Consider the following 26,083-nt stretch of genomic DNA (forward strand, 5'->3'; position numbering starts at 1 on the left):
ACAACAGTCTATGAGACTTGGGTGACTGGAGTTGTTGACAATCAGACCAGATAATATTGTTTCTCATGGTCGCAGAGTCCTTTAAGTGCCTTTTGGCAAACTCCAAGCGGGCTGTCATGTGCCTTTTACTGAGTGGCTTCTGTCTGGCCTGAAGGGTGGAGTGCTGCAGAGATGGAGCTTTGTCAGTGACCATTGGGTTCTTGGTCATCTCCCTGACCAAGGCCCTTCTCCCCCTATTGCTCAGTTTGGCCGGGCATCCAGCTCTAGGAAGTCTTGGTGGTTCCAAATTTCTTCATTTAACAATGATGAAGCCACTGTGTTCTTGGGGACCTTCAATGCTGCAAACATTTTTTAGTACCCTTCACCAGATCTGTGCCTCGACACAATCCTGTCTCAGAGCTCTAGAGACAATTCCTTTGACCTGGTGGCTTGGTTTGCTCTGACACACTGTCAACTCCGGGACCTCATATAGACAGGTGTGTGCCTTTCCAAATCATGTCCAATTTATTGAATTTACCACAGCTGGACTCCAGTCAAGTTGTAGAAACATCTCAAGGATGATCAATGGAAAAAGGATGCACCTGAGCTAATTTGAGTCTCATAGCAAAGGGTCTGAATACTTATGTAAATAAGGTATTTCTGTGCTAAAATGTAAAAAAAAATAATAATAATAATTGCTTTGGCTGTGTGTAGATTGATGAGGAAAATGTTTTATTTAATCCATTTTAGAATAAGATGGTAACGTAACAAAAATTGGAAAGTGATAGGGTTGGAATACTTTCCAAATGCACTGTATATCACCCCCCAGGACAGCGACAAAAACTGTTGAATTTCAGCACCATGCTGACACTGGGTTGGGTTAGTGGGAGCTAAAGATTCTGCGATTCTAACACTGTCTACTGATTGTCAACACTTGAAATGAAGGGGATAATTCAAATAGAAGCAAGTGTCTTTTAATGCATTAAAAAAAAATCTTAATATGCATTTTGACAAACATGCAGAAAAGTTAGCTAGTGCTTTACACTGTGCATATGCTATGAGATAACACAAATATTTATTTACAAACAGACATGGCCAAATCATAGGCAAATTAAAACCCTTGTCACTGTCATATGAAAGAACTTTACACCACCAAATTACCATTTCATTCATTACGTTTCTATGACTGCAACAACAACCAACAGTTATTCTTTATTTTAAACCCAAAGTTACAAGCTAACTGTCAATGACGGAAAAAATAATGTCCCATTCAACTTTTCCATCATTCAAATTCAGTCATGAAAATGTAATAGAAAAGGCTGTGAAACAAAATACCCTCCAACATAAGGAATTGTACCTTAATCAAGACTATGCAGGATTTTCAGCTGGCACTGGACTACTGGTAACCGCAAGGGACACGGATGAGTCCATTATTGAGTCCATTACCCCAAAAGCTGGGTAGAGGGGCTCAGTGAATGTGGCCTGGAATGTATACAGGTGGGTCATGGTGTCAGAGGAGACACTGTAGAAGGACTGAGTGCCATCTGGCCATTCCAAATACACTCCTACTCTTTGGGGATCAGGTCTGGTGGTTGGGTAAAGAATATGATTCTCTTTATTATTGTGGCGGGCAAGGTAACGGTTCTTTTCTTCGAAGAACATACACCAAGACCTGTCATTGGCCCCCAGCTTACAATCGGTTGCCTTTCCCCACCTGCTAATACATTTATATGCCACTCCTATGTCACAATTCCCAATCAAATCTGCCTCCCAGTAATGCCGTTTGGTCAGATGCGCTCTACACAGCACCTGTGGCATTTCCTCAAATCTCTGTGGGTTATCAGGATATGTCTGTTCTTCATCCACCCATGTTAGCTTTCTGTTTTCCTCAATCAGTGAGAAAAATTTGTTTGCTGTGTTTGGGTCCAGAGTGACTTCAGTGGCATCTGGAGAAGCAAGAGAAGTCAAAGGAGAGAGAATCTTGTCATAACCAGTGGGTCAATAGCAGTTGTATTGAATTGCAATATCATTAGCAAAGACACTTACACTTCTTAAGCAGCTCCGGTTTAAACCACAACTCTTCATTTTGGTTCAAACTGTAGGAGAGGCAAAATAATAGTTAGTGACGGACACCGCCTGTGGAGTAAGGACACTTGCCTAGGTATTACTCATTCGAATCTACCTCAACTGGGTTAACCCTATTGGAGTAGTTGTTTACAGGTTTTCCTATGGGCTGGGAGACCCTGGTTTGAGTCCCGGATGTAGCCGTTTGCTACAGTATGTAGAGCAGCAATGAAGCAACACAATATCAGGACCGGTCTGCTCTCAGACCAACAAGAGAAATGAAGTGATTCCTCAAACAGTCAGTTATGGCAGTGGTTACAAGACTGGTGCACAAAGTATATCATTACAAAAGTCGTAGATTCTTCATTATATTCAGTAGCTGTATAAAGCTGCACGGCAGTTAACTTGTCGTGAATGTTTATAATGACTGGTATATGCCCAGAACCATTCTGTTGATGGTGAACAAGTCAGGCAGGGGTATATAGAAAAGCAACTTTTTACTTAATGACACATTTTTGGAAGGAAATCTATTTCAAATTATTGTAATTATAGGTAATATTTCATAGAAATCTGGAGAGAGTGGGACCCAAGACAAGTTTTGCACAGTTAGCATACTTGAGTTTATCCAGTCTACAGTGTGGATCTGCCAGTCTAGCAGAGAGCAGCTTCACTCCTGAGTCTCCTCGGTGATTGAAGCTCAGGTCCACCTCTCTCAAATGGGAAGGGTTAGACCTCATAGCAGAAGCCAGAGAAGCACAGCCTTCCTCTGTGAAGCTGCAGAATGACAGACTGCAGAGAGAGGTCATGATTTTACAACCAGACTGCTGGAGGTTGAGTGCAGGGCCTTGAAAGCCTTCAGAGAAGGCCTTAGAATATACGGTTCCTTCAGAAAGTATTCAGACCCCTTGACTTTTTCCACATTTTGTTATATGTTACAGCTTTATTCTAAAAATGTTTTTTTCTCCCCCCTCATCAATTTGTTACACTACCCCATAATGACAAAGCAAAACAGGTTTATAGAAATGTTGGATAATTTATTAAACATTTAAAACGGAAATATCGCATTTAGACCCTTTACACAGTACTTTGTTGAAGCACATTTGGCAGCGATTACAGCCTTGAGTCTTCTTGGGTATGACACTACAAGCTCGACCCATCTGTATTTGGGGAGTTTCTCCCATTCTTCTCAGCAGATCCTCTCAACCTTTGTCAGGTTAGATGGGGAGCATTGATGCACAGCTATTTTCAGGTCCCTCCAGAGATGTTCGCTTGGGTTCAAGTCCGGGGTCTGGCTAGCCCACTCAAGGACATTCAGAGACTTGTCCTGAAGCCACTCCTTTTTGCTCTGGCATGCACAGTCAACTGTGGGACCTCATATAGACAGGTGTGTGCCTTTCCAAATCATGTCCAGTCAATTGAATTTACCAAAGGTGGACTCCAATCAAGTCGTAGAAATGTCTCAAGGATGATCAAGGGAAACAGGATGCACCTGAGCTCAATTTCAAGTCTCATAGCAAAGGGTCTGAATACTTATGTAAATAAGACATTTCTGTAAAAAAAAAAAACTTGTTCTAAAAACCTGTTTTCGCTTTGTCATTATGGGGTATTGTGTGTTGATTGCTGAGGATTTTTTATTTATTTAATCCATTTTAGAATAAGGCTGTAACATAACAAAATGTGGAAAAAGTTAAGTGGTCTGAATACTTTCCAGATCCACTGTATAACACCAGTTTTAAAAAGTATTATTGTGAATATTATATTTCTGTAAATGTAGGCATCTCTTCTTTTGTCCCCATGTATTTCCCACCTCAGTATCTCCAGTTTACAGTGTGGATTTCCCAGTCCAGCAGAGAGCATCTTCATTCCTGAATCCTGTAGATCATTGTTACTTACGTCCAGCTCTCTCAGGGGAGAGGAGTTTGAGCCGAGAACTGAGCCCAAAGTGTAACAACATGTTTCTGTCAGAGAACACCGACTCATCCTAAATGAGAAATGATGATACATAAAGACATAACCTGTTAATATGTTGTTATATCTTGTGTTATGTAAAAAAGTGCCAACAAAATCACAATCATTCTACAGACCTCAGTTTTTCCAGTTTACAGTGTGGATCCTCCAGCCCAGCAGAAAGCAACACAACGCCCAACCGGTAACTTCTGTGCCCCCTGTGGTAATACAATAAAATACAAAAATGATTAAGGATGAAAACAAAACTTACAAAACGACACAAAAAAAGCAAACAAAGGCCAATTTATGGCAACCATTGCACAGTTCACAAGGCATGCATCAGGCAATACTTTCGAAACAAAATTCAACTTACAGATTGCGGCTGTAGGTGGTGAGCTCACTGGCATTAGAGCAGTAATCAAAGATGTACAAGACGTTTCTGTGAATTTACAGCTTGAGAGTCTACAAAGAAAGAGACATCAAGTGATTAAATACAGGTCGTCTTACTCTATTGTTGATTTATTTCAGCAAAGAACGCATCTGTGTGAAGTGAACATGAACACAAAGCATGTACACATTTAATGACATGCTTTCATTACTGTGCGTGTCCATTACGGTTTGATTTCTCAAAACATGCTCTCAGGGTGACAATTTGAAACTTTGTTGAACAGTTTGTTAGTCACTCTTTGGGTTGTTATCATGATATCCTATCTGGACCTCTCCAAAATAACTGACCTTAGATGTGTACAGGGTGGAGGTTTCAATCCAGCAAATAATATCTCTTTGTCATGAAACGCAATATTACTCAGGTCCAGGTCTCTCAGGGGTGAGTCTGCAAACTGGAGAATGGAGGCCAGCAATTCAAAGCACTGACTTGTGAGTACAATGCCAGACAATCTGCAAGAATAGAGAAAATACAACTCATATAACCTGTGATGTTATGTTACGTCAGGGTCTCTTAACCACTGTATTGTGAATGATTTGGATTTTCCAGGTAAGCCATTGAGAAATGAAATGCCAGTGCTTCTAACTAAAAAGGTATACAAAAAAGGCCCCTAGCATTGCAAAAATGTCCATTTATGATAATACAACTCTGAACAAGTTGCATATCATAAAAATTGGATAAATACTTATTTATAAGGATGTGGCATGTGTGAATTCTGCATTAATACTTGCATTGCCTTTCTGCAGTTTCTCACATCTGGAAGCAGTCTCAGATGACCTGTGATACCCGTGTTGTAATTATTTATGTCCAACTCATCCAGCACCTCCTCTGACATTTGAAGCATATAAGCCAGTGCTGAGCAATGAGGAGCCGACAGTTCTGTTTCTGATCAATTTTCTGACTTAAGGTACTTTAGAATGTCTTCTTGTACTGAATTGTCTTTCATCTCAGTCAAGCATTGGAGAACGTTGATGAATCTTTCAGGTGAGTAATCCCCTAATAAAAACATCCTGATCCCTAAAATATTTCCTCATTTTCTCAACAGACTTCGAGCCATTCTCACTTTGTGGCAGGGGGCCTTGTAAGAGTTTCTGAGTAGCATCCAGTGAGATGCCAACATGGAATCGGAGAAACAGGTCCAGGTGTCCATTCTTACTCTGCAAGGCTTTAACAACTATCATCTGCAGAAGCCCGTGCAACGAAAGCTCATCCAAGGGGCATAATTTTGGCTCATTTTTCAGGAAAGGCTCCAGCTCCTTGACGTTCTTTGTTACACAACAGTGGAACACGTACAGAGCAGCAAAGAACTCCTGGATACTCAGATGCACAAAGCAATAGACCTTCTTTTTGTACAACACAGACTCTTCTTTCAAGATTTCTGTGCACAATCCACAGTACACTGCAGCTTCACTGACATTAATGCCATACTCATTCAGGTCCTTCTCATAGAACATGAGATTGCCTTTGTTCAGGTGCTCAAATGCTAGCCTCCCCAGTTTTAGAATTAAATCTTTACTTGATTCCAAGATCTTCTGTGCATCTGCCTCATTTTGCCCCTGATACCTTTCATTTGCCAGGTTTGTCTGAATGAGTAGAAAGTGAGTGTACATCTCAGTCAGAGTTGTTGGGATATCTCCAATCTCATTTGTCATCATCATTTCTACAAGGACTTGGGCAGAAATCCAACAGAAGACTGGTATGTGGCACATGATGTAGCAACTCCTTGATGTTGTAAGATGTGGGATTATTGTGCTGGCAAGGTTCTCATCACTTATTATTTTCCTGAAATATTCCTCTTTCTGTGGGTCATTGAAACCCCGTACTTCGGTCACCTGGTTGATGCACTTACGGGGAATCTGATTGGCTGCTGCTGGTCGTGATGTTATCCAGAGGAGAGCTTTGGGAAGGAGATTCCCCTTGATAATGTTTGTAAGCAACACATCCACTGATGAGGTCTTTGTAACATCAGTCAACCTCTTGTTTTTATGAAAATCAAATTCAAGTTGGCTTTCATCCAGACCATCACAGATGAACAGAACTTTACAAACAGCAAATGTCTTTGTGTCTATCTCTGCAAGTTCAGGGTGGAAGTCATTCAGAAGTTCAGAAAGACTGTACTGGTCATCACTGGTCATCTTTGATCAAATTCAGCTCACGGCAAGGAAGAACAAAGACTAAATCCACATCCTGATTGGCTTTTCCTTCTGCCCAGTCTAGGATGAACTTATGCACAGAGACCGTTTTTTCCGATTCCAGCGATGCCTTTGGTAATTACAGTTCTGATGGGTCTTTTCCAGGTAAGGGTTTGAAGATGTCATTGCAGTTGATTGGAGTGTCTGTTGCTTTTTCCCCCCGGGATCTTTTCTCAATCTGCCACACTTCATGTTCATCATTCACCCCTTGACTTTCTCCCCCTGTGATATAGAGCTTGGTGTAGATCCGTTCGAGAGGAGTTTCATAGTCTGTGTTTCCCTCGAAAACAAATTGAAACTTCTCCTTCAGACTGGCTTTATGCTCCTCTTTAACTCTCTGCATCACATCATCCACTGCAAGGAAAAGGAATATAAAAGCCAAAAATAAATAAAGATAAATCATTTGGGGTGACATTTCCATAGTGCAAAAAAATAATAATAATGTTAACCTTGTTTTAATATTGCCTTGTGATTTACTTGGAAAGGTTTCTTCTTTAAAAATTGTATTGGAGGATCGCAGACAACTGAAAGGTGCATACACCGCGCCACCTACTGTACTGGAGTGTGAGACCGGTCACAGCCTCCCAATACATCGATATTCTCTTATCTAACCCTGTTTCTAACCAAATCAAATAAAGCCCTACAAAGCTTACTACTTCCATCCCCCCACCCAAATCCCATCCCCGCCCAACCCCTCTGACCCTAGCAAACTAACTCTCTACGTCATAAAATTCACAACATAATACTACATGTTCAACCGTTTCTTTTACCATACGCCCATCTCACATACCAGTACCATGGTTCCCTATCAATTTCAGAATAATTCAATACCATATGTCCTAATCTCATCCTAGACAACATAACGTCCTCTTTTCTGTTCCCATTACATTTTCTCTTGTACAGATTTCCTTGTTCTATAAAACTGTCTCCCCTTTACCACTTGCATCCCATTGCCTCTGACAACAATCCAACAGTGTTTGATATGAATGTTTTACTCTCCTCTCCCTAATTGCACCTGTAGGCCTATATCCACAAAATTATTTTTCACTGCTTTCTTTGCTATTTTATCTACTATATCATTCCCATCGACTCCTTTATGAGCAGGAATCCAACAAAACTGAACCTCTATCGCATTTCTTGTTAACCCTAACAACATCATCATTATTTCTATCCATAAATCCTCACGTTCCAATTTCCCAGATCTTAGACTACACAAAACTGATGTAGAACCTGAACATATTACTGTTCTTCTTGGTTGCCCCTCCTCTAGCCATTGCAATCCAACAATTATAGCAACCATTTCTGTTGCATATACAGATAAATAATTTGTTGCAAGGATTAACATTGAACTCAGGAATACACCTGCTCCAGTCTTCCCATTCATGGTATCCTTTGAACCATCTGTGTATACTGCCAAGCAAGAATAAAACTGGTTACCAATATATTGATCCACTATGGTTCCTATATTTTCTTCAAACCACTGTTTCTTTTCATTGATCAGGCTAAGATTAACATATGGCTTTGTATAAAACCATGGTGGCACATTTCCTATTGCCACAGATAGCCCTATATCAAGGTACCTGAGTCCATATTCATCTACCATTTTCCCAATCTCTGGGCCAAATCCCCTCTTTTGATATTGATTCACACTGACATAGGCCTAATGTAAAAAGCTTTTTTGTCTGAGCCATGAAAATGCCAAATGTTATCAATGAGCAAGATTACATTCAATATTGGTAAGACCTAAAAAGACAGATAATAGTTCTAATCAAATTCTAATAAAATGAGACCACTTGTTTTAAAATTGGCTCTGTCTAAATACAGTTACAGGCACCATAATTGCTCCCCGTGGGCATATAATATTAGGCCTAAAACAACATAAACAACAGAGGGGTTTTTCCCGACAAGTTCAGTGCCGAACCTGGCATAAGGGGTGGAAAATGCCAGTGCACCAGTTTTTTTACATGACAAAATTGTAAACGAACGTGCCTTTAACACTTGCGCCTCCTTAGCACCAGCCGGAAATAGAAAGGGAGATACCTAGTCAGTTGTACAACTGAATGCCTTCAACTGAAATTTGTCTTCCGCGCCCTCTGTGTTGTGTCCGTATTCTTTTACTGTTGATAAGCGAGGCATATTTCAGGTCATTTTGAGCCCTTTGTGGAGTATCAGCTACTGCTGGAATGGCTACTTATGGCATGGCCAACCTTAAGGTTTTATAAGGTATAGATAGTCCTCACTTTAGATCCTTGCCTGCAAAAGACTTAACTAATGATTAGCAAATGCTTTGTAAGTAACCCTATCAGGGTTTTGAAAGTAACCCAACTCTGTGTCCACAGTTAAACGAGACTGGGTCTCTCAGCCCATGCTCACACACTGGACAGACGAGACCAGCCCTCAACTCACTGCAGAGAATAATAGAGGGGGTGAGACAAGCAATTATATGAGTGTTTGTGTGCCTCTTTCTATTTTGGTTAGTCAAAGGTAATTATAGTGTATTGTGAGATTTTTTATTTTTTTTGTATAAATGCAGTTATTCTCTTCTCCAGTGGGTGTATCATCAGAGTACAACAACCCACCTCCTTTTCATCTCCCTCTCTCGCTCCAGCACCTGATCATTGCTGCAACTCTTTTGATCTTGCTCCAGGTCATCCAAGAGGTCAGGAAGGGAGTGTGCCATGGTGACAAGCTGAAACAAACACAGTAATATCATAGCCATCAGTTTGATTTAGTTTTGACATGCAGTACATTTCACTTCAGGGCATCTAAACAATCCCTTTTTATCTGTGCAAAAACGGACCTTTGACCATTTGTTAGGTTGACGCCTCTTGAGATCTACAGTACATAGGATGCAGAGCTGTATTATCTTTGAATATGCAATACTGTAGGTCAGGTTAAATATTACTTAAACGTTTCACCTGAGACAGGTATTTGCTCAGGGTGTACCCTATAACCTATGTACATGCTAAGAACGTCACAAGCTATAGAAGGCAGATATGAAATATTTTGGGTTGTGTCATGTGGGTTGCTTGTTGTTATGCAACATTTACTTATTTCTGTTCTAGTTTCACCTATTTTCGTCTTTTTTTGAGGAAAGCGGTTTTTATGGCTCACATCTTTTCCTGGCAAAGAGTTTGTTAACTAGTACTGTTATTGTACCCCTTATGAAAAAAGATTACAGTCAGAGTCTAAGTTAGCAGCAAATACTGCGTCCAAAATAACACCACTTTTTTACTGCAGTCATTTTACGTCCAAATTATCAGTCGACTGCAGTTTCTGCAATCTCTGTTTTAAGGGATCGGTCAGTAGGTTGGTCAAATGAGTATGTCAAATGACAGATAACAGCTTTACATGTTCTACTTAATTTTTTCGGAGCACTTCTACTTAACGTTACATAGTTGAGGTATTACTACATTATTTCGACGACAGATACGTGCTTCATAAAATAAGGCCAGTAACCTCTTCAAAGGATACCTTCCAGTCCAACCCGCCATTTTAGAATGTGCCCACAATGTATTTTCCAAAAACAAAAGGTAACATTTTTTTTTCTGTTTCAAGTAAGAAAACAATAACTCACCAATACGTGAACAGTTTGTTCAAACAATATTTGAAATTAAACAACGAAGACGGATAAACATTTCGACTGCTTGAATACAGTCCTGCAATTTGTTTGTTGTTGGGCGGCCTGACCAATGGAGTTCAAGTTGTTGTGATGGGTCGTTCGCGAACGACTCGGCTCTAAGAGTCGGCTCTTGTAGGTGAACATTGGGACCCGCCACGCATATCAGAAGAGACGAATCTATTTATAAAAAATATATATAAAAAATAAAGATATGAATAATCAAAACATTTAAATGAATAGAATAAACTAATTCAAAGAACGAACAAATAAATAAAATAATAATAGGAATAAATGTTCAAGCTGTCTGCTCGGAAAAAGAGCATCATCTGTGTCAACCAATGAACCAAACATCCGTGAGGGAGGGCCGAGCCAACTCACTCACAGTCACACACTTAGCAGCCGAGGAGAGAGAGGAAAGACAGCTGTGAAAACAACAGCTGGAAAATTAGTCGGAAGCACAGTAACATTTGGATGCATTTTAATAATGTAGAGAATGTTAGAGCACAGTGTAGAATTGGCCGATTCTACGCACAGCCTACACCGGCATATGCGAACTGTGCACCCAACTGTGAAGCTTGCTGAAGTAGAGCTTCGACAAACTAGCGTGTCTCCTAGTGGTAGTGTTGGAGCCAGCACCTCCACACGTGGAGATGCATCCACTCAGTCAAGTAGGCCGACTCCGCGACCCACAGCAACGCAGTCTTCTATGGACCAGTTTATGCCAAAGTATATGTCTGTAGCAAAACAAGACCAAATTGATATTGCATTTGCTAAAATGATTGCCACTGATTTCCAGCCATTTTCGATCGTGAAGGACAGGTTTTTAGAAATTATAGCAATAGTCTATATCCAATGTACACAATTCCAAGCAGCAAAACCCTTTCAAAATCACGTATTCCATAACTGTATGAGATCACACAGGCTTCAGTGAGGGAAAGAGTCCAAAAAGCTACTGCAGTTTGCCTTACCACTGACTGCTGGACATCAAGGGTAACCACTTCTTACATGTCGGTTACATGTAACTTCATTGAGGATTTTTCGATGCCTAGCTGTCTTCTGGACTGCTTTGAGTTCAGCGACAGACACACCTCAGAGAACTTGGCAGAGGAACTGTTGAGAGTGGCCAGAGAATGGCAAGTAGATGGAAAAGTGGTCTGTTGTGTTAGCAACAATGCAGCTAACATAACCAAGGCCATGACATTTAAAAAAAAGGCCCCGTCATCCATGTCTTGCCCATACAATCAGCCTGATTGTAAGATATGCTCTGAAGGCGATGAAGCCCACTGTGGACAAAGTGAAAGCAGCTGTGGAATACTTCCACAGGCGCACAGTAGGTGCTAAAAAACAAAAGTCTACACAACGCCAGATGGGGATGCCTGAGCTGAGGCCTAAACATGACTGCACTACAAGGTGGAATTCAACATTTTATATGTTGAAGCGGTTTCTTGAGTCAAAGGATGCCATCATCTCCACCCTGGCCATTGTCAATGCACCTGTTGATGCTCTGAACGATGAGGAATGGGAGGTTACCACAGGACGTGACAGAGTTGACGGACACCCTTCTTTCATCAATAGACAGAAAGTTCCTCAGAATAGAATATAATCACTTGCTATCAGAAACCGCTGCACTTGACCCCAGGTTTAAGAATTTAGCCTTCAGTGATGCCAGTGTAACGGATGTGAAACGGCTAGCTTAGTTAGCAGTGCGCGCTAAATAGCGTTTCAATCGGTGACGTCACTTGCTATGAGACCTTGAAGTAGTAGTTCCCCATGCTCTGCAAGGGCCGTGGCTTTTGTGGAGCGATGGGTAACGATGCTTCGTGGGTGACTGGTGTTGATGTGTGCAGAGGGTCCCTGGTTCGGGTCCCAACACCCATCTATTTTTCCTGGACCTACTAATTGGTTTTTATGTATTGAAAACAAACCATATGATTTTGAATGAAAAGTATTTAAATTAACATGAAAAGGTGAATGTAAGAAGCAAGCATAATTTCAAATAGGCTGCATGCAGCGTACAATACATTTTTGGACTTGTTGTGCTGTGCTCACTTGAACAGGAAGATGGCATTTCACAACACCCGCAATAACATCTTCTAAATACAGTGGCAAGAAAAAGTATGTGAACCCTTTGGAAATACCTAGATATCTGCATAAATTGGTCATAACAATTTATCTGATCTTCATCTAGATCAGAACAATAGACAAACACCGTCTGCTTAAACTAATAACACACAAACAATTATATGTTTTTATGTCTTTATTGAACACACAGTGTAAACATTCACAGTGCAGGGTGGGGAAAGTATGCGTACCCTTGGATTTATAACTGGTTGAACCTCCTTTGGCAGCAATAACTTCAACAAAATGTTTTCTGTAGTTGCGGACCTGCACAACGGTCAAGAGGAATTCTGGACCATTCCTCTTTACAAAACTGTTTCAGTTCAGCAATATTCTTGGACATGGTTTTGTTTGATTTTATCATGTGTTGACCGTGCTGTGTAGTTTATGCGTGGTCAATTTGTGGTCAGAGGGAGCTGGGGTGCAGAGTGTTGGCACTGCTACTTCCTAACTGATGGGTAAATAGACATTACTTCTACTTTTACAATCAGTCAATCAATGAAGATTTTTTTTTTTTACATCAGCAGTTTTCACAGTGCTTTTACAGTAACCTGGCCTACACCAGAGAAACCCGAACAGTACAGGGCACCACTTCTACTACCATCTATTTCTCCCTGTGTGATGTCATATCCTGTTCCTGTTTAGGCACCTGGCCAGCCGAGTGCAGGGGGGCTCTCCCGTCAACATGAGGCTCCTGCTGCTCCCGCCCTAAATACACACAGGTACACGCGCACACATGCACACATACACATACACACACACACACACACACACACACACACACACACACACACACACACACACACACACACACACACACACACACACACACACACACACACACACACACACACACACACACACTATTAGGAATGTTCCCCTATTTACATGTTTGGTTGTATGTGGGTTTTGTGTCAGAATAGAGGGAGGATAAGCAAGTGTTTGAGAAGAGGCGTCTGATGTAGGGGTCTTTACGGCCCAAAAAGTTGGACTCATTCCAAAATGGACCTGGGGCTTTCCCACCCGGACCTGATATGCATAAATACATTTTTAAAATATATAGAGACCCGTTCCAAACGGATCCGAGGACATCTAGACCCATTCCGTATAGACCTGGCCGGATCCACACCCGGTCCGACCCGAGTGATGGAAGCAGCAGAAAAGTACTTTTTAAGCTACTTTACTAAGCAGAGTTGGTAAAGCTCTAGAGGAGGGAGACAGGATTGCAGCTCTAGAGGGTGGGTGAGGGGCCGTAAGTTACTGTGAGCGAGTGAAACGGGGAGCAGGGAGGAGGGAGGGAGAGACGAGAGACAGCAACCAACCAAACAACTCGTGTTATGGTAGGTTAATAGAGCCCCACTGTGGAGGTGTCATAATACCCATAAAACCTACCGGTCAAACAGGGAAATGTTTTTTCCAACATTAATTTTTCCCATAGGGTAGGTATTCCCAAACTGGGGTATGCGCAATGCCATTGGGGGTAAACCAAATAAAAATGTGATTGACATAAAGAAAAAAAATTAAAACAGTCCATTAATATTTTCCAACAGGGCTATACATTTGGTTGAGGTTTTTTTCTTGCCTGAGTAGCCTCGTTTCACTGCCAATAATAAAATTAAACCATCTAGTGTTCAGCGAAATAACAATACAATGTCAAATACAAGTAACCTAGTCAAATAATTAACATCAAATCACATTAACCATTAACATTAACCGGGAATTTCACTAACGGTCCGTATGTAGCCAAACATAACTACTGCTCATTCCGTTTACTCGAAAATTGATAAATGGTTAAAAAAAGTAAGCCCCGCGTCAATAAAGACACAGACCAGCTCTACTGGTAGTACTGCTACCACCAGCAGTACTACACCTGCAACTGTCAACGACACACGCTGTTCGGCTTCCACAAGCACATCCAATGCTAGCATCAGTAATTCTACATGTGTTGTTAGCCCAGCTAGCATGTAGCCGGACAGTTGTGAATCTGATGCAGCCGAAGAGCTATTGTCCCCTTACTCGGGAAGCACCGAACAACAGACAGGGATGTTGGACAATCGAAGAGGCGCAAATATGATGAGAACTACATTGATTAGGAGTTCACTTATATTGGGAGTAGTGCCTTTCCCCAGCCACAGTGTGTTATACACTGCCGTTACAACGTTTGGGGTCACATAAAATGTCCTTGTTTTTTGTCCATTAAAATAGCATCAAATTGATCAGAAATACAGTGCAGACATTGTTAATGTTGTAAATGACTATGGAAACATCAGATTTTTTATGAAATATCTACATAGGCATACAGAGGCCCATTACCAGGAACCATGACTCCTGTGTTTCAATGTCAAGTTGTGTTAGCTAATCCAAGTTTATAATTTTCGAAGGCTAATTGATCATTAGAAAACCCTTTTGCAATTATGTTAGCACAGCTGAAAACTGTTGTCCTGATTACAAAAGCAATAAAACTGGCCTTTAGACTAGTTGAGTATCTGGAGCATCAGCATTTGTGGGTTCGTTTACAGGCTCAAAATGGCCAGAAACAAAGGCCTTTCTTCTGAAACATGTCAGTCTATTCTTGTTCTGAGAAATGAAGGCTATTCCATGCAATAAATTGCCAAGAAACTGAAGATCTCGTACAATGCTGTGTACTACTCCCTTCAAAGAACAAACAGGCTCTAACCAGAATAGAAAGAGGAGTGGGATGCCCCAGTGCACAACTGAGCACGAGGAGAAGTACATTAGAGTGTCTAGTTTGAGAAACAGACGCCTCAGAAGTCCTCAACTGCCAGCTTCATTAAATAGTACCCGCAAAACACCCGTCTCAACGTCAACGGTGAAGAGGCGACTCCGGGATGCTGGTCTCCTAGGCAGAGTTGCAAAGAAAAAGCCATATCTCAGACTGGCCTATAAAAATAAAACATTTAGATAGGCAAAAGAACACAAACACTGGACAGAGGAAGATTTGAAAAAAGTGTTATGGACAGACTAATCTAAGTTTGAGGTGTTTGGATCACAAAGAAGAACATTTGTGAGATGCAGACAAAATGTACTTGCCTGACGTGCTTGTAGCCGTCTGTCAAGAATGGTTGAGGCAATGTGATGGTCTGTGGGTGCTTTGGTGGTGGTAAAGTGGGAGATTTGTACAAGGTAAAAGGGATCTTGAAGAAGGAAGGCTATCACTCCATTTTGCAACGCCATGCCATACCCTGTGGACGATGTTTAATTGGAGCCAGAGCACAGCTCCAAACTATGCAATAACTATTTAGAGAAGAAGCTGTAATCTGGTATTCTGTCTATAATGGAATGGCCAACACAGTCACCAGATCTCAACCCTATTGAGCTGTTGTGGGAGCAGCTTGATGATATGGTACGTAAGAAGTTCCCATCAAGCCAATCCAATTTGTGTGAGGTGATTCAGGAAGCATGGGGTGAAATCTCTTCAGATTACCTCAAGAAATTGACAACTAGAATGCCGAAGGTCTTTAAGGATGTAATTTCTGCAAATGGAGGATTCCTTGACGAAAACAAAGTTTGAAGGACACAATTATTATTTTAATTAAAAATCATTATTGTCAATGTCTTGACTATATTTCCTATTAATTTTGCAACTAATTTCATGTATGTTTTCATGGAAACCAAGAACATTTCTTTTTTTGTGTGGATTTTACCCCTTTTTTCTCCCCAATTTCGAGGTACCCAATTGTTACTACTCTCTTGTCTCATCGCTACAACTCCCGTAGGGGCTCGGGAGAGACGAAGGTTGAAAGTCATGCGTCCTCCGATACACAACTCAACCAAGCCGCACTGCTTCTTAACACAGCGCCGGAGGAAACACCGTGCACCTGGCAACCTTGGTTAGTGTACACTGCGCCCGGCCCGCCACAGAAAGTATTCAGACCCCTTGACCTGATTCAGAGGGGTTGGGTTGAATGTGAAAGACACATTTCAGTTGAATGCATTCAGTTGTACAACTGACTAGGTTTCCATTTCCATTTTTCCACATTTTGTTATGTTACAGCCTTATTCTATAATTGATCAAATAATAGTTCTACTCATCAATCTACACACAGTACCGCATAATGACAAAGCAAAAACGGGTTTTGAGATTTTAGAAAACAGAAATACCTTATTTACGTAAGTATTCAGACCCTTTGCTATGAGACTCGAAATTGAGCTCAGGTGCATCCTGTTTCTATTGATCATCCTTGAGATGTTTCTACAACTTGATTGGAGTCCACCTGTGGTAAATTCAATTGATTGGACATGATTTGGAAAGTCACAAACCTGTCTTTATAAGATCCCACAGTTGATAGTGATGTCAGAGCAAAAACCAAGCCGTGAAGTCGAAGGAATTGTCCGTAGGGCTCCGAGACATGATTGTGTTGAGGCACAGATTTGGGGAAGGGTATCAAAAAATTTCTGCAGCATTGAAGGTCCCCAAGAACACAGTGGCCTCCATCATTCTTAAATGGAAGAAGTTTGGAATCACCAATATTCTTCTTGGAGCTGGCCACCGGGCTAAACTGAGCAATCGGGGAGAAGCGCCTTGGTCAGGGAGGTGACCAAGAAGCAGATGGTCACTCTGATGGAGCTCCAGAGTTCCTCTGTGGAGGAGATGGGAGAACCTTCTAGAAGGACAAACATCTTTGCAGTACTCCACCAGACAGAAGCGACTCCTCAGTAAAAGGCACATGGCAGCCCGCTTGGAGTTTGACAAAAGGCACCTGAAGTCTCTCAGACCATGAGAAACAAGATCCACTGTTCTGATGAAACCAAGATTGAACTCTTTGGCCTGAATGCAAAGTGTCATGTCTAGAGAACCTGCCAGCGTCCCTGCGGTAAAGGGGACAGTGTCACAGCCACGGCAGGACCAGGTGTCAACCTTATTGCCAGCAGCGATATAGGGCACAGTGGCACAGCCACGGCAGGACCAGGTGAGCGGATGCTGCCTTCATTAGTGCAGGACTTAGGAACTGGAGAAAAGCCATTGTAAAAGTCACAGCACATCAAAACTGGCAAACCCACCGCCACTGTGTAACTGTAACTGTAATTGAATCCATTGAGACACTCAATACGATTTTCTGGCAAAGCAGTGGATCACTATAGGACAGAATTGTTGGATGGTGTGGAGGTTCAGTTTGGCGACCGTTTTGACCAGGACAGTCTAAACATTCTGTAAAATGTAGAAAGAGTGCTTCTCACGGCGGAGTTGGATGAGTCTCTAGATCAGTACCCTGAGCTGAACATAGATTCTCTTTCAGTGCAGTTGCCTCTCTTTTGCAACAAATACCTGTGTAGCAGCAGTTGAGAGGCAGTAGAGGTCCTCAGGAGGCTTCCAGTGGAGGTGCGGGGGTTGGTTGACCATGTTAAGGTGCTGATCAGAATTGTCTGTAATGTACGTAAAGACAGGCTGGACAGTCTTGAGGGAAAATATCTGCCAGCAATTTGTTGGATCCATTGAAACCCTCAAACATGGGTTTGGTTCTTTGATTCAGTAGTGTGTATAGCAGTGGTTCTCAACCTTTTTTTAGTACTGGAACCCCTGCATATTTTGAGGAAAGGCAGGCAAGGTTTTGAGTGGTCCTCAGGGACCTCCACCCCTCTATGTTATGTGTAAAGTTAGTGGAATCCTTGTGCTGCTGAATACGTTCATTACACTTTTTTATTTCATGGACCCCTTTCCATTACACCAGGGACCCCTAGGGGTCAGCCTACCCTATTTGAGAACCCCTGGTATAAAGTATAATATTTGTTATTTTGTTTAGTCGTTTTTAGTACATGACAGTACACTTACTAATTATTTATTTAATTTGATTTAAAATAGCATACTTTGTGTGACATACTTGTCCATAGCTGTTGTTTGAAGAGTTGAGACACTGACGGAACAATAACTAAGAATTTCTGAAGGATATTTGGGTTGATTTTTTTTTTCATTGAAGTAGTTATTTTGCTTTTAGAACTGTACTTATTCTGAGCGTTTTGTTCTTGTAAAGATGTTGTACTTGTCAGGACCCGGTTTCGAACCTGGGTCTCCGGAGTGAGAAACAGTCACTTAACCAACTGAGCCACGAATAGACAGCAGAACCCAGAAGATGAGGCAGACACAGCAGTACTTAAGACGGTGTATTTAATGAAGAAAAAATCCTAAAAATAAAAAATGGCAAATCCAAAAGGTGGAAGGAAAAACACAAAAAGACCTAAAAAGAAACTCACCAAAACTAAACAAAAACAAAAAAAACAGAATACCACAAGAACGTTACCCGGAATCGACAAGAGCACACAGAACACTAGGGCAGGGTGCTAACATACAAACACAGAGCACAGAACTGAGGGAAACAAAGGGTTTAAATACAATCAGGGGAAACGAGACACAGGTGCAAACAATAATGGGGGTCAAGGGAAAAACACAGGGACAAAAAGCACAATGGGGACATCTACTGACAAACAACTGGAACAACCCTGGCCAAATCCTGACAGAATCCCCCCCCTAGGAACGGCTCCTGACGTTCCTACCAGCTCTCTCAGGGTGGAGGACCCTGAACTGACGAATGAGGTCAGGGTCCAGGATGTCTTTGGCAGGAACCCAGGAGCGCTCCTCAGGACCGTAGCCTTCCCAGTCCACCAGATACTGCCAGGACCGCTGCACCCGGCGGGAATCCAGTATCCGGTGGACGGTATAAGCCGGCTGGCCTCCAATGACACGAGGCGGAGGGGGAGGTCTGTCTGCCGGGACAAGGGGAGAAAAAACAACAGGTTTTAACAAAGACACATGAAATGTGGGATTAATCTTAAGGGATCTGGGTAAGTGTAGGCGATAAGAAACTGGGTTAACTCTCCTGGCAACCTTGAAGGGACCGATGTATTTTTGGGACAGCTTGCGAGACTCCACCCGTAGAGGTAAGTCTCTTGTGGAGAGCCAGACTCTCTGGCCGGGGCGCAGGGTAGGCCCGGGACGGCGACGTCTGTTGGCTTGTTGTTGATACCTCTGTGAGGAACGCATCAGATTAAGACGGGTCTTCCTCCACATAAGCCGACAGCGTCTGACGAATCTCAAGGCTGAAGGCACTCTGACTTCTGCCTCCTGGTCCGGGAACAATGGAGGAGCATAGCCAAACTGACACTCGTGCGGGGACATACCAGTGGAGGAGGAGCGCAAGGTGTTGTGCGCGTATTCGGCCCAAACAATAAAGGATGACCATGTGGACGGGTTGTCACGAGTCATACATCGGAGGGTGGTTTCCAGCTCTTGATTCATCCTCTCTGTTTGGCCGTTGGACTCCGGATGGTACCCTGAAGATAGACTGGCAGAAGCCCCCATGAGTTGGCAGAAGGCCTTCCAAAACCTTGAGGCAAACTGGGGACCTCTGTCAGAAACCACATCTTGAGGAATGCCGAAGACTCGGAACACATGATTAATTACCAACTCAGCCGTTTCCTTGGCAGAAGGTAACTTAGTCAGAGGGACGAACCTGGCCGCCTTTGAAAACCTGTCGATTATGACTAGGATAGTAGTATTGCCATGGGATGGAGGAAGTCCAGTAATAAAGTCCAATGAGATATGGGACCAGGGTCTGTGGAGAACAGGTAAAGGGTGAAGGAGTCCTTGAGGGCGGAGGTGAGAAGATTTGCCCTGGCAGCACACGGGGCAGGCATTGACGAAAGTGGCAACGTCTTCTCTTATGGTAGGCCACCAGAACTTACGCTGGATGAACTCCAAGGTGCGACCTACGCCCGGATGACAGGTGAGGCGAGAGGAGTGCCCCCACAGAAGGACCTGAGTCCTCACTGCCTTGGGGACAAACAACCGATTGGCAGGGCCTCCTTTAGGGTCCGGTTTGCTAGCTTGAGCACGTCTCACGGTATCCTCAACTTGCCACGAGATCGGAGCCACAATCTTAGCAGCAGGAAGGACAGGCATGTCCGTGTCATCTCGAATGGCAGGAGCGTAGACTCGGGACAGGGCATCCGGTTTGAGATTCTTCGACCCGGGTCGATAGGTGAGGATAAACTGGAATCGATTGAAGAAAAGAGACCATCTAGCTTGTCTAGAGTTCAATCGCTTCGCCTGCTGGATATACTCCAGATTTTTGTGGTCCGTAAGCACTTGAAACGGGTGAGAAGCCCCCTCGAGCCAGTGTCTCCATTCCTTCAATGCCATTTTAACCGCTAGGAGTTCACGATCCCCCACATCGTAGTTCCTCTCAGTCGGGGTAAGCCGGTGTGAGAAGAAAGCGCACGGATGAAGCTTCTTGTCTTCACCCCTCTGAGACAGGACAGCTCCAACACCAACCTCTGATGCGTCTACCTCCACCACAAATGGTTCATCCGTAGTCGGTAGTATCAGGATGGGAGCAGAGAGGATGCGCTGCTTGAGTCCTTGGAAGGCCGTCTCAGCTTCTCTTCCCCAAAAAACCTTGCATTGCCACCTTTGGTTAAAGCTGAGAGAGGAGCTGCCACCAAACTGAAGTTCTTGATGAACTTGCGGTAAAAGTTTGTGAAGCCCAGGAAACGCTGAACATCCTTAACGGATTTGGGGGTGGGCCAATCCGCTACCGCCCCTACCTTCCTAGGGTCCATTTGGATTCGACCGGGTTCCACTACAAATCCCAGGAATTGTACTCGGGATGAATGGAATTCACATTTTTCCGGCTTAACGTACAGATGGCTGTCCAGGAGGCGTTTGAGTACTTGTCTGACATGCTTAGTGTGTTCTTGAAGGGAGCTCGAAAAGATGAGGATGTCATCCAAGTAAACGAACACAAATATGTTAAGCATATCCCTAAGCACATCGTTTATGAGCGCTTGGAACACCGCTGGGGCGTTGGTCAGGCCGAAGGGCATCACCAAGTATTCATAGTGACCAGTAGGCGTGTTGAAAGCGGTCTTCCACTCGTCACCAGGTCTGATCCGCACAAGATGGTATGCGTTCCGCAGGTCAAGCTTAGTGAAAACAACTGCTTCCTGGAGCAGCTCGAAGGCTGTGGCCATAAGGGGTAGCGGGTAACGGTTACGGACGGTTATGTCATTGAGTCCCCGGTAGTCGATGCAAGGACGTAACCCACCGTCTTTCTTGGCCACAAAGATAAACCCTGCTCCCGCTGGGGAGGTGGATGGACGCATGAGGCCTGCTTCCAGAGAGTCCTTGATGTAGGTATCCATAGCAGCTCGTTCGGGTGGAGATAGGGAAAAGATCCGACCCCTGGGGGGGCAAGTGCCCGGAAACAGGTCGATGGGGCAATCGTAAGATCTATGGGGTGGTAGCATGGTGGCCCTCTGTTTGCTAAACACCAGTTTGAGGTCATGGTAACACTTGGGAACTCGGGTCAGGTCGATGGATTCTAAAGACTCGGGAGTAGAACTCGGGGAATTCTGGAAAATACAAGTAGCTTGGCACGTAGGACCCCACTGCTTGATAGTGCCCACAGACCAGTTGATGTGAGGGTTATGGCTGTGAAGCCAGGGGTATCCAAGGACGAGAGGGAACTCGGAACAGGAGATCAAATGAAAGTTCATCAATTCCTGGTGTTGTGAAACTGAAAGTCTCAAGGAGGTAGTGACATGAGTGACAAGTCCAGATCCCAAAGGGCTTCCATCCAATGTAGTAACCCTCATGGGGTCACTTAGAGGTTCAGAGGGAACGCCATTCTCCTTCGCCCAGACACCATCCATGAAGTTACCTGCGGCTCCAGAGTCTACCAAGGCTTGAAGGTGAAGCTTGTGGTTGTCCCAGGAGAGGGTGACTGGAATGAGCAGACGGGAGTTGGACGGATGGGAGGAGGTTATGTTTCCCGTTACAGTTCCCCCGGTCTGTACGGGACAGAGCGTTTCCCTGGAGCCCGGGACACGTGGAACGGAAATGGCCCGGTTTGCCGCAATATAGACAGCGTCGCTCCCTCATCCGGCGGTCTCTCTCAGCCTGGGAGATGCGTCCAATCTGCATGGGTTCCGGTGGAGCCAGTGATGATAAAGGTGGGGACTCAGAGCTGGGACTGATAGGGGCTAGAGGTCTACGGTTGAGTTCTCTCTCTCTCAGACGCTGGTCAATGCGTGAGGCCAACTTGATCAGGGACTCGAGATTGTCCGGTGGTTCCCGAGTGGCCAGTTCATCTTGGATAGTGTCGGAAAGGCCTTTCAGAAAGCACACCGTGAGCGCCTCGTTGTTCCAGCCACTCGCTGCTGCCACCGTGCGGAACTGGATGGCATAGTCCGTCACGCTGCGCCAACCTTGATGGAGAGTCAGGAGCTGTTTGGCTGAGTCAGAACCACTGCTTGGGCCTTGAAACACTCGTTTGAATTCCTCAGCAAAGGCAGAGTAGCTGGCACAGCAGGAACTATGGGCATCCCACACAGCAGTAGCCCAGGCCAGGGCTTTTTCCGACAGCAGGGTGATGATATATGCGATCTTAGACCGGTCGGTGGGAAACGACGAGGGTTGCAGCTCAAAGGAGAGAGAACATTGAGTGAGAAACCCTTTACAAGCACTTGGATCACCTGAGAACCGTTGGGGAGGTGGAAGACGAGGTTCAGCCAGGGGGTTAACTGCCATGGGTACGTGAACTTGAGGTACTGGGACGGGAACTGTTGCCAGGGTAAGTCGATCAGATATTTGCTTAATGGAAGTCAGCATCTCCGACAGAAGATGAGAATGTCTAGCCATTAAGGCCTCTTGCTGAACCAGGGCGGCTTCGTGGCGTTGGACAGTCTCCTGGTGGTGGGACAGCGTGGCAAAAAGGTCCTGGGAACTGGCTGCCTCTGGGTTCATTTTTGGCTCTGTGTTTCTGTCAGGACCCAGTTTCGAACCTGGGTCTCCGGAGTGAGAAACAGTCACTTAACCAACTGAGCCACGAATAGACAGCAGAACCCAGAAGATGAGGCAGACACAGCAGTACTTAAGACGGTGTATTTAATGAAGAAAAAATCCTAAAAATAAAAAATGGCAAATCCAAAAGGTGGAAGGAAAAACACAAAAAGACCTAAAAAGAAACTCACCAAAACTAAACAAAAACAAAAAAAACAGAATACCACAAGAACGTTACCCGGAATCGACAAGAGCACACAGAACACTAGGGCAGGGTGCTAACATACAAACACAGAGCACAGAACTGAGGGAAACAAAGGGTTTAAATACAATCAGGGGAAACGAGACACAGGTGCAAACAATAATGGGGGTCAAGGGAAAAACACAGGGACAAAAAGCACAATGGGGACATCTACTGACAAACAACTGGAACAACCCTGGCCAAATCCTGACAGTACTAGACTCAAACCAGTGGCACATATTTAATGACTATATAAATGAATCAGAAAAGTTCAATAAAAAGGTCAGTTCAGTGCGTAGACCAACTATGTGATGGTTCTCAATGGAGATTCTTTGAGATGAGATCGCACCATGTTCATTGTATTTATGAAACCTGCACCCATACAGTATACAGTACCATTACCACCTACTGGCCTTGCTTGGTATTGCTGGTTGTAAGTACAAATACCTGCATACATACTGGACTGATAAGGAACACTGCCATAACTATTATTATTAGTAGTATTATAATGATTTAAACATTTTAACAAGTTGGGACAACCCTTAATTTAACTACTGTACCTATCAATTATCCAGTAGTAGTAATTATGGTTCCTCAATATACATGTAACATATTACTACGTAGGCTATGTGTTACAGCACTACTTTTGGTGTCCCCCTCAGGAATTACTCTTGAGAAAATTTAATGTAATTGTCCCCTCCAAAGTTGATATCAGATTTTCGCCCCTGGCTGTAATCACTGCCGAAGGTGCTTCAACAGAATACTGAGTTAAGTGTCTGACTACTTCTGTAAATGTGATATTTCAGGTTTTATTTTTTATGATTTTGCAAAAATGTCCTTATCTGGCAGAGCCAATGGCATAGTCCCAATAGTGCAAACTCTAGCCACGGTTGGAACTTTTGTTTAGACTAGCTTAAATGTTTTAATTACATTTACATTTACATTTAAGTCATTTAGCAGACGCTCTTATCCAGAGCGACTTACAAATTGGTGAATTCACCTTCTGACATCAGTGGAACAGCCACTTTACAATAGTGCATCTAAATCATTTAAGGGGGGTGAGAAGGATTACTTTATCCTATCCTAGGTATTCCTTGAAGAGGTGGGGTTTCAGGTGTCTCCGGAAGGTGGTGATTGACTCCGCTGTCCTGGCGTCGTGAGGGAGTTTGTTCCACCATTGGGGGGCCAGAGCAGCGAACAGCTTTGACTGGGCTGAGCGGGAACTGTACTTCCTCAGTGGTAGGGAGGCGAGCAGGCCAGAGGTGGATGAACGCAGTGCCCTTGTTTGGGTGTAGGGCCTGATCAGAGCCTGGAGGTACTGCGGTGCCGTTCCCCTCACAGCTCCGTAGGCAAGCACCATGGTCTTGTAGCGGATGCGAGCTTCAACTGGAAGCCAGTGGAGAGAGCGGAGGAGCGGGGTGACGTGAGAGAACTTGGGAAGGTTGAACACCAGATGGGCTGCGGCGTTCTGGATGAGTTGTAGGGGTTTAATGGCACAGGCAGGGAGCCCAGCCAACAGCGAGTTGCAGTAATCCAGACGGGAGATGACAAGTGCCTGGATTAGGACCTGCGCCGCTTCCTGTGTGAGGCAGGGTCGTACTCTGCGGATGTTGTAGAGCATGAACCTACAGGAACGGGCCACCGCCTTGATGTTAGTTGAGAACGACAGGGTGTTGTCCAGGATCACGCCAAGGTTCTTAGCGCTCTGGGAGGAGGACACAATGGAGTTGTCAACCGTGATGGCGAGATCATGGAACGGACAGTCCTTCCCCGGGAGGAAGAGCAGCTCCGTCTTGCCGAGGTTCAGCTTGAGGTGGTGATCCGTCATCCACACTGATATGTCTGCCAGACATGCAGAGATGCGATTCGCCACCTGGTCATCAGAAGGGGGAAAGGAGAAGATTAATTGTGTGTCGTCTGCATAGCAATGATAGGAGAGACCATGTGAGGTTATGACAGAGCCAAGTGACTTGGTGTATAGCGAGAATAGGAGAGGGCCTAGAACAGAGCCCTGGGGGACACCAGTGGTGAGAGCGCGTGGCGAGGAGACAGATTCTCGCCACGCCACCTGGTAGGAGCGACCTGTCAGGTAGGACGCAATCCAAGCGTGGGCCGCGCCGGAGATGCCCAACTCGGAGAGGGTGGAGAGGAGGATCTGATGGTTCACAGTATCGAAGGCAGCCGATAGGTCTAGAAGGATGAGAGCAGAGGAGAGAGAGTTAGCTTTAGCAGTGCGGAGCGCCTCCGTGATACAGAGAAGAGCAGTCTCAGTTGAATGACTAGTCTTGAAACCTGACTGATTTGGATCAAGAAGGTCATTCTGAGAGAGATAGCGGGAGAGCTGGCCAAGGACGGCACGTTCAAGAGTTTTGGAGAGAAAAGAAAGAAGGGATACTGGTCTGTAGTTGTTGACATCGGAGGGATTGAGTGTAGGTTTTTTCAGAAGGGGTGCAACTCTCGCTCTCTTGAAGACGGAAGGGACGTAGCCAGCGGTCAGGGATGAGTTGATGAGCGAGGTGAGGTAAGGAAGAAGGTCTCCGGAAATGGTCTGGAGAAGAGAGGAGGGGATAGGGTCAAGCGGGCAGGTTGTTGGGCGGCCGGCCGTCACAAGAAGCGAGATTTCATCTGGAGAGAGAGGGGAGAAAGAGGTCAGAGCACAGGGTAGGGCAGTGTGAGCAGA

At 44.1% G+C, this 26,083-nt stretch overlaps 1 pseudogene; it reads right to left on the minus strand.

Moving 5' to 3' along the window:
• Positions 1-937: 937 nt before the first annotated feature.
• LOC135539100 (NACHT, LRR and PYD domains-containing protein 12-like) lies at positions 938-21,523 on the minus strand (annotated as a pseudogene).
• Between the last annotated feature and the right edge of the window lie 4,560 nt (positions 21,524-26,083).

The sequence above is a fragment of the Oncorhynchus masou genome, unplaced genomic scaffold (genome assembly GCF_036934945.1).
Source record: "Oncorhynchus masou masou isolate Uvic2021 unplaced genomic scaffold, UVic_Omas_1.1 unplaced_scaffold_55___fragment_4___debris, whole genome shotgun sequence".
Lineage (NCBI taxonomy): Eukaryota > Metazoa > Chordata > Actinopteri > Salmoniformes > Salmonidae > Oncorhynchus > Oncorhynchus masou.